A 10,000-nucleotide genomic window follows, 5' to 3' on the forward strand; every position below is an offset into this window, starting at 1 on the left:
GGCCGCCCGCAGGTCTCTGTGGACATAGTTCATCCTCTCCACGTACGCCATGCCTGCAGCAATCTGGAGGGGGGGGGGGGGGGGGGGCGGGGGGAGAGAGAGGGTAGATAGAGGGTAAGCGAGACAATGAGAGAGGGTGTAGGGAGATTCAGGTGAGGTGTGTATACTGTATGTAGCATCCAGGGAAGATGTAGTGAGGCTGTAGTGAGGCAGCTTCAGGGTGTAGTCAGGTACCTGAGAGGCCATGTCTACCAGCTGGGGCAGGCGGAGCAGCTTCCCTGTGTCTCCTTTCAGGAAGTCCAGTAGACTACCTGTAGAGGGAGGGAGGGAGGGAGGGAGGGAGGGCAGGAGAACACATGAGAACTAGATGTCAGCATGCAAGAATGTGCTGTAGCCTCCTGTACACTTCTAGAAGAAAAACAAAAACGGTTCTTCGTTTGTCCCAAAAGGGTTCTAAATGGAATGTGAAAGGGTCCTTCAAAGGGTTCCCCTATGTGGACAAATAAAGAACCCTGTTAGAACCCTTTTATCTAAGAGTCTAAGTCCTGCCATGGCTCATGTACTAAGATGAGGATGATGGTGATGGTGTGTGTGTGTGTGTGTGTGTGTGTGTGTGTGTGTGTGTGTGTGTGTGTGTGTACGGTATGCGTGTGAGTGTGTACGGTATGCGTGTGTGTGTTTGTGTGTGTGTGCGTGTCTGTGTGAGTGTGTTTATGTATGTGTGTGTGTGTATGTGTACGGTATACGTGTGTGTGTGTGTGTACGGTATGCATGTGTGCGTGTCTGTGTGTGTGTGTTTGTTCTTATTGGAGCTGTGCCTTGTTGCGCCCCCCTGTGGCTATTCCAGATATGCAAAGGGTCTGGCTGGCAGGGATTGAACAGCGGGCGTGAGTTCTGACTTGTCAGCGAGGAAACGTTCGGGTTATTTTGAGTGTGTGTGTGTGTGTATGTGTGTGTGTAAGTGTTTGTATGTATGCTCAGTGTGTGTATAATGTGTGTGTGTGTGTGTGTGTGTGTGTGTGTGCTTGTATGTATGTTTAGTGAGTGTGTGTGTGTGTATGTTCAGTGTGTGTGTGTGTGTATGTTCAGTGTGTGTGTGTGTGTGTGTATGTTCAGTGTGTGTGTGTGTGTGTGTGTGTGTGTGTGTTGACCTTGGCACATGTACTCCGTGACGATGTAGATGGGCTCCTCTGACACCACGGCGTACAGCTGCACCAGCTTCTCGTGTCGGAGCTTCTTCATCACCTGCGCCTCCTGCAGGAAGGCCTCGGGGGACATGGTGCCAGGCTTCAGGGTCTTGATGGCAACGCCCGTCGTCCCGTTCCACGTTCCTGTCACACACACACACACACACACACACACAGACACAGACACACACACAGACAGACACAGACACACACACACACAGACACAGACAGAGACAGAGACAGAGACAGAGACAGAGACAGAGACAGAGACAGAGACAGAGACAGACACACGGACACGGACACGGACACACACAGACACACACAGACACACACAGACACAGACACACACACACACACACACAATTAATCTGATTAAGAACACCTGTGCTGACCTACAATGCAATCGTTGATCTTGTTTACGGGACTATATTCTGTGGCGGAAGGATATACAGTATGTATTCTGAAACGATTGATGATTGTAAATACATGAATTTAATGTTACAACTGTGTATTTATTTTGTATATTATGTGGTGGCTGTTATGTGGTAGAAGAGCAATTTACCATTCGAGGGCGGGGGTTGTGGACTCATTTACCACTGTACAGGGTTTTTCACAACCCTGTACCGGTGGTAAATGAGTCCACAACCTCCTTCCCTCTCATGGTAAATTGCTTCCACATAACACAGCAGAGTAGAGGAGTGTGTCCGTACCCATCCAGACCTCCCCGAAGCAGCCCTGGCCCAGCTTCAGGTCCAGGTGGAGGGACTCCCGGGGGATCTCCCAGGCGTCCCGCGCCAGGCCCTGGGTCTGGGGCTTCAGCACGGGACACACCTCCGACAGACTGTGGCACAGCCCGTCTGAATGCTCTGGAGGGGGAGAGAGGAGGGGAGGGGAGGAGAGGAGAGGAGGGGAGAGGAGAGGGAGGGGAGAGGGGAGGAGAGAGGAGAGAGGAGGGAGGGGAGAGGGGAGGGGAGGGGAGGAGAGGAGGGGGGAGGAGAGGGAGAGGAGAGGAGGGGAGGAGATGGAGGGGAGAGGAGAGGAGAGGAGAGGGGAGGGGAGGGGAGGGGGAGAGGAGAGAGAGGAGAGAGGAGGAGAGGAGAGGAGAGGGGGGAGGAGGGGAGGGGAGGGGAGAGGAGGGGAGGAGAGGGGAGGAGAGGAGAGGAGAGAGGAGGAGAGAGAGGAGAGGGGAGGGGAGGGGAGGACACACGACATGTTGACAGCAGTGGAGGTAGAAATGGGAGGATGGCACATTGTAATGATGGACTGGAGTGAGGAGCGGTGTCAGAGACCCGTGGACTCACTGTATATGTGTTATGACTGTATATGTGTTTGTGTTATGTATGTTCATGTTATGGTCTGTGACATTCCTCTTTTTAATCCTGTGTTCCCAGCAGCACCAGGAACAGTGTGATGGTATGTGTGTGGTGTGTGTGTGTGTGTGTGTGTGTGTGTGTGTGGACTCACTGCGGTAGTGGAAGACCAGCTGCTGCAGGCTGCTGAACTGCGTCCGCGAGGTGATGTAGAACCCTCCCGCTGTCCAGCTTCCTGATCTTATAGTGTTTGACGTTCAAGCCTTTAGTGTTGTCATAGTCCAGCACAGACAGACAGTATGCTCCTGTACCAGAGAGAGAGAGAGACAGGTCAGATAGACAGACAGAAAGACAGACAGACAGTACGCTCCTGTACCAGAGAGAGAGAGAGAGAGAGAGACAGGTCAGATAGACAGACAGATAGACAGACAGACAGTACGCTCCTGTACCAGAGAGAGAGAGAGAGAGAGAGAGAGAGAGAGAGAGACAAACAGACAGGTCAGATAGACAGACAGACAGTACGATCCTGTATTAGAGAGCGATAGACTGACGGGTCAAATACATAGACAGACAGGTCAGACAGACAGACAGACAGGTCAGACAGACAGACAGACAGTACACTCCTGTACCAGAGAGCGATAGACAGACAGGTCAGATAGACAGACCGATAGGCGGGTCAGAAAGGTTAGAGAGACAGACAGACAGACAGACAGACAGGCCATAGATAATAAGACATTTAGATATTTGTCTTTATACAACATCTGTCGCTCCATATCTATCAGTACACTGCCTGTATCCACGAACCTCTTCTCTCTGACATTTATTTAAAAAGCAATACTCCCACACACACTCTTTGCCACTGCAAGATTATATGTTCATGTTTTGGTCTGTGACGTTCTTCTTTTTAATCCTGTGTTCCCAGCAGCACCAAGAACAGTGTGTGTGTGTGTGTGTGTGTGTGTGTGTGTGTGTGTGTGTGGTTGTGTGTGTGTGCGTGTGCGCGTGCGTGTGCGTAGCTTCTCTCCTCCAGTCTTCTCAGTACTCAGGCTGTCACTGAAGAGTGCATCCCCCCTAACGCGCCGCCATACCTCCACTTGGAATGACACTCCTACGAGACTCCAGTGTACCTCCTACATGGTAACTCACAGCAGTGGAGGCTGGTGGATACGCCCTACACCCTACACACTACAGCTTGCCGTAGTAGACGATACACCCTAAACACACACTTTCACAGTGAACACTCCACACGCCCCGGAGAACGAACCCCATAACATCAGCCGTGGAAACTACCCTACAGTATGAACCTTACACTTGAACCCTCTCCCTGGCCCCCTCTCCTTCATGTGTGCGTGTGTGTGTGTGTGTGTGTGTGTGTGTGTGTGTGGGTGGGTGGGTGGCAGGCAGAGATTTATAGCTGGGGGGGGGTAACACAGCACCCTCTCACTCTCTCACTCTGATTGACCTACATCTGCCTCCTGAGTGACTCACCCCCCTCCCGCTCCCTCCTCTGTCGCTCCATTCACAAGCTCCTTTCCTGCCCTCTACCTACCCGCGTCACTGGGACAGAGAGGCAGGACGCACTGGCTTACAGATCCATACCCACAGAGCCCACTCACATGGAAGTTAAGATTAAGTGTCAAAAAATTTAAAACAGCAGGGGAACTTCACACCAATATATCTATACAACACTTTACTAATACTGGGTAGGGCCTCCCTTTGCTCTCAAAACAGCCTCAATTCTTCATGGCATTGATTCCACAAGATGTTGGAAAAACATTCCTTTGAGATTCTGGTCCATGATGACATGATAGCGTCACGCAATTCCTGCAGATTTTTCAGGTGCACTTTTCAAGCTGTGAATCTCCCGTTCTACCACATCCCAAAGGTGTTCTATTGGATTCAGAGGAATTGGATTCAGGCCACTGAAGAACACTGAACTCATTGTCATGTTCATGAAACCAGTTTGAGACGACTTTTGCTTTGTGACATTGTGCATTATCATGCTGGAAGTATGACCATTAGAAGATGGGTACAATGTGGCCATGAAGGGATGCACATGGTCAGCAACAATATTCAAATAGGCTGTGGCATTCAAGCGATGATTGATTGATTGATTTATTTATTGAATTAACAGGCCCAAAGTGTGTATACACTCACTGAACACTTTATTAGGAACACCCGTACACCTTCTCCCGTTCTACCACATCCCTAAGGTGTGGGGAATGTATATATACTGTATATATGTTACGGTACATGGAAAACTAGGATTAGGGTTAGGTGCTACGTCCACTTGGTACATGCTGGCATGTCTAACCCTAACCCTAATCCTAACCCTAACCCTACCCCTAACCCTAACCGTAGCACCCTAGCACCTAACCCTAACCCTAGTTTTCCCACATGTACCGTATTCCCACATGTACCGTAACATATACATATATATATAGACTATATATGTATATATACATTCTAGTGGGTGTTCCGTGTGCTCTCTCTCACCTTTCGTGGTCTCGCTCTCCCTGACCAGGAAGGTTCCCCGTCGGTTCTGTAAACTCAGAAGCAGCCTCTCCGAATCGCGCCGAGTGATCTTCCCAAAATACCACCTGGAGAAGTGGGACAGGGTGGTCAGGAGGGAGGGGGGGCGCGCTGCTCAGAGCCATACGTCTGGCCTGGTGCCAAGTGCTGAAGCATATATCTGGGAGTAGGGTGGGGGGTGTAGGGTGGCCTTGGTACACAGCATAGACGGTACTGTATACATGTGTTGGTCCTGAGTCATTAAAGCATAGAAGCCCGGAGGACGGGGCTCATTGTAACGCATGTGACGGAATAAGGAATGGTTTTAAACACACGTGTTGGATACCACTCCTCATTCCGTCCCATGCATTACAATGAGCCCTGTCCTCCGATTTTTCTACCTCCGCCAGCCTCCCCTGAGTTATACTGCAGGACCTAGTTAACACAATCGTTGTTGCACTGTGCAAGCAAGTGGTTGCCTAGTGGTGATTTTAGGATTGACTGTGTGTACCCTTGTCTAAATGTAAGGGGTATGGTATGTGGACGGTGGGTGGGGAGAATATCCCTTATTTTGGGGGAAAATATCCCTTATTTTCAAATCTCAATGTTGACAGGTATGGTCGTACGCATGCATGGAGAGAGTGATGTCACGCTGGACGCCATGTTTCTGGCTCTCACCATTACTTTTGAGTTTCTGTCGATAACGCTAGGCTTGCTTATCAGTGGTGAACACGCTGTGGACTGCTATGTGACGATACTACCCCCAGGGGGCACTCTCCTGGCTGCCACTGAGTCATGTAAAATCATTATAATACTTCTGGGTTCAAACTGTGGTGGCATAAATCTCTCTGTCTGTCACCCTGGGTTAGCGCTGGGTGTTTCATAATCACACGAAGAGAGAGGGAGAGAGAGAGAGAGGCCCCCCCTGGTTGCTGTCGTCTGTCATTTTGGTCCATATGGAGAGACTCTCTGTGTGATTATGAAATACCCAGAGCCACACACAGAGAGAGAGAGAGAGAGAGAGAGAGAGAGAGAGAGAGAGAGAGAGAGAGACAGAGAGGTTTGAAAGAAAAGATTATGTACTCTTCAGCTTGGATGGAATCAGACGGGGCCACATAGTTGCTGGGGATGTAACCACTCTCTCCTGTCGTCAGAGACCGAGCCAGCCACCAGTCTCCTTCCCTACAGCCCGGAGAGAGAGAGAGAGAGAGAGAGAGAGGGGGGGAAGGGGGGGGGGCAGGAGAGAGAGAGAGAGAGAGAGAGAGAGAGAGAGAGAGAGAGAGAGAGAGAAAGAGAAAGAGAGAAAGAGCAGGGCGAGGCAGGGAGAGAGAGACAGAGAGAGAGAGAGAGGGGGGGGGAAGGGGAGGCAGGAGAGAGAGAAAGAGGAGGGGGGACAGAGAGAGAGAGAGAGAGAGAGAGAGAGAGAAAGAGGAGGGCGAGGCAGGGAGAGAGAGAGAGAGAAAGACAGATGGGGGTGAGAGAAAGAAAGAGAGGGGGGCAGAGATGGGATGGGGGGGGGATAAAGAAAACAACAATGTTGAGTAGATATTGAGTGGCCCTCCATGACCCTTCATGACCCCTCCATGACCCTCCCTCCATGAGGTCATCCACAGGACAAGCAAATGTATTTTTCCCCAGCGGTGCCACTCCACGCCTAAGCTCACTAACGGCCAGCTGGTGCTCATAGCCCGGTGCTTCCATACTAGTGAACAAGCCCCATACTAGTGAACAAGCCTGTTCACAGCTGGGTTTTCTAGTCCCCGCTCCTTAGTGTGTTTACATACAGATCGCGAGGTGGCTAACTCAAGAGACACTAGCAAAACATTTCAGATCCTTCGCTTTCCCAACAGGTTCTGGTCAAATTTGAATCCATTTCGATTGTGTAGCTGTAACAGCTAACTTGGATGATGCTTGCCACCCCCTCCAAATTGACTAGCCAACTAAAGCCACTTGGTTGAAAAGAATATCGCACCCTCTATCCAAAACGTGTGCCCTTTAGCTCTGTTAGCCCCACTGTTGACAGCAACAACAACAACAACAACAACAACAACAACAACATAGCAACACCGTACACTGTGCAGAAAACCCTTTGACCAGAGAGCACACTGTCCAAAGAGCACCTCGATGTACAGAAAGGCCGCGAGAAGAGACAGCAGTTGAACTGACAGAGGAGGGAAGTTTAAACCATCTAGACAGGTGAGAGACAGACTTCTGGACAGGTGAGACACAGTAGTCTAGACAGGAGAGAGAGACAGATGTCTAGACAGGTGAGACAGACGTCTAGACAGGTGAGAGACAGACGTCTAGACAGGAGAGAGACAGACGTTTAGACAGCTGAGACAGACGTCTAGACAGGAGAGAGACAGACGTCTAGACAGGAGAGAGACAGACGTCTAGACAGGAGAGAGACAGACATCTAGACAGGTGAGAGACAGACATCTAGACAGGAGAGAGACAGACGTCTAGACAGGAGAGAGACAGACGTCTAGACAGGTAAGAGAGACAGATGTCTAAACAAAAGAGAGACAGACAGGTGAGAGACAGACATCTAGACAGGAGAGAGACAGACATCTAGACAGGAGAGAGACAGACATCTAGACAGGAGAGAGACAGACATCTAGACAGGAGACGGACAGACGTCTAGACAGGTGAGGGAGAGACATCTAGACAGGTGAGAGGCGGAAGAGAGGGGCAGAGGAGAGAGGTTTGGACTGTTACTGACCTGAAGCTGTACTTTCTCCTAAGAGAAACCATGAAGCATGAGAGAGATATAACAGACACAGAGAGAGAGAGAGAGAGAGAGAGAGAGAGAGAGAGAGAGAGAGATAACAGAGACAGCAGAAACATCAACACCAGCAGCAGAGAGAAGCAGCAGTCACATCATTAGATCTGTAGCCAAGCCAGACCACTGGAGCAGCACAGCACAGACATACAGCAGAGTTCTGACCATCTGCACTGTGTGTGTGTGTGTGTGTGTGTGTGTGTGTGTGTGTGTGTGTGTGTGTGTGTGTATGGGTAAATGTTAGTTTGGCTGTGTGGTTGGTTGATGTAAGTGAGCGTGTAAAGTATGTGCATGTAATCACAAGGAGATGTTAGACAAGACGACAGACAACAACGCCCGTCTCCTTACGTGTTGTTGACGATCTGCAGTCGCTCGCCTTTCTTGAAGGTCAGATCTGACGCTGTCCGAGACTCGTAGTCGTACAACGCTACGAATGTAGTGACACCTCCTATAAACACACACACACATACACACACACGCACGCACACACACACACACCACACACACACACACACACACACACACACACACACACACACACGCACACGCACACGCGCATGCACACACACACACACACACACACACACACACACACACAAACACACAGTGGAGAAAGAGAACATTTCAATAGTGTTTGCATGGTTTACTTAAACTCTGTTACAGACCAGGTACACTGTATTCAGAGCTATGTTTTGCTCAGTTCGGCACTATTTCCTGTGGAGAGCTATTGACAGCCAGGATAGTCCAGCCCAGTAGCTCCTCCCACCCCCAGTAGCTCCACCCTCCTGGTAGCTCATCATTGATTAGCTGTTTCATACCTGACATGAGAGCGCTCTAGCCAATCATTGATAAGCTCATTAGTGACACGGGCCGGAAGAAACACCCTCTGACAGGACGACAGCGACACAGAGGCTGAGCGACCCGTCATTTTGTCTAAACACATCAGTGTCTGACGCCTCACACAGAAACCTGGACATGATGACACGGTCAGTGGGCTGTTGGATTGGACCCTGAATGAAGTCAAAAAGAGCCCATTTCCTGGACCGGGAAGACCTGTACAATACGACCTCACGACAGGTGAACCTCACTCCCGCATGAGGCACAGAGCCTTAACACTAGAACAGCCGTGCCTATTTTACCTACTAAAAGAGCCGCCTTTTTTCCATTTACAATGGAAAGCTGCTACTTACACACAATGACCACTAGTTGGCCGTCTTGTAAATTAGCCTGCCTCCTACACAGAGAAACTGCAAAGCAGCTTTATACTAGCTTATCCTGATGTGATTTTGAAAATGTAAGGAAACTGGGTGGTAGAACACACATATCTAGGAAAAGTCATGAAAGGAGGGTCCTGAAATTTGATCGAGTGCAAAGATATACGTTTTTTTTTACTCCCAGGGTCAAATGACCCCACCCATGGCTGTTCTAGTGTTAACCGACCGACAGTCAGTTTGGACGGAGGTCACACTAGCTGTCGTAAGATGCCACCGACGCTGTCAACAGACAACACTGTCAACAGACAACACTCTGATTCAGGCTGACGTTGGTCACAGTGACAGTGTGACAGTGTCCTCCTCTGTCCTGGAGGGTCCTGTCCTCTAGAGGGCTGTGTGTCTCTCTGACCTACGTTGCCACGGTTACAGCCCTAGCGACAGCCCCAGCCTTCAGCCTATCACACATGGTTATCATGTTCCTTTTGGTTTTGGGGAAGTTTACAACATTAGTCTACAGTACTTCCCCCCCCCCCTCCTCCCCTCCCCTCCCCTCCCCCACCCCTGACTGGAAGAATGAACTTACCACCACCCGAGGTTCACTGGAAGAATGAACTTCCAGTTCCTTTAATGTCACGTCAGAACTAACAGGATATTGTTCCACAGTGGGAAACACCTGAGACTCAACAAGTGTATCCATTACAACATACTCTCATCAAACAGTCCCCCCCCCCCCCCCTCCCCAAACAGACCACCCCGCCCCCACCCGCCCCCACTCCCTTCCTACCTGCCAGGGGTCCCCTCTGCGGCGAGGTGATGCTCGCGCCCGTGTGGTCGACCCCCCCGAACAGCGCCATCTCGGGGGTGTTGGTGGGGGCGTGATGGTGCTGGTGGCCCCGCCTAGCCCCGCCCACCGCCGGGCTCCTATTGGGCGTCTGGGTCTGCTGGGCGGGGCCGAGGTGGTGGAGGTGGCCGCCGTCTGAGCCCGTGCCGATGGTG

The 10,000-nt window shown here is 50.7% G+C and overlaps 1 pseudogene across 1 annotated transcript in view; it reads right to left on the minus strand.

Annotated features, from left to right (window-relative positions):
- The window catches only part of LOC308173565 (proto-oncogene tyrosine-protein kinase Src-like), an 11,198-nt pseudogene that overhangs the window by 1,139 nt on the left and 59 nt on the right, over nucleotides 1–10,000 (minus strand). Inside the window, exons 1-10 of the transcript in view lie at nucleotides 9,789–10,000; nucleotides 8,139–8,238; nucleotides 7,731–7,748; nucleotides 6,092–6,190; nucleotides 4,994–5,097; nucleotides 2,652–2,802; nucleotides 1,898–2,053; nucleotides 1,152–1,331; nucleotides 235–311; nucleotides 4–63 (exon numbers count right to left, since the gene is read on the minus strand). The exon at nucleotides 9,789–10,000 is cut by the window's right edge and continues 59 nt beyond it. The product of the transcript in view is annotated as a proto-oncogene tyrosine-protein kinase Src-like (transcript). The remainder of the gene's footprint in view (nucleotides 1–3; nucleotides 64–234; nucleotides 312–1,151; nucleotides 1,332–1,897; nucleotides 2,054–2,651; nucleotides 2,803–4,993; nucleotides 5,098–6,091; nucleotides 6,191–7,730; nucleotides 7,749–8,138; nucleotides 8,239–9,788) is intronic.

The sequence above is a fragment of the Nansenia antarctica genome (genome assembly GCF_963989245.1).
Source record: "Nansenia antarctica genome assembly, chromosome: 18".
Lineage (NCBI taxonomy): Eukaryota > Metazoa > Chordata > Actinopteri > Argentiniformes > Microstomatidae > Nansenia > Nansenia antarctica.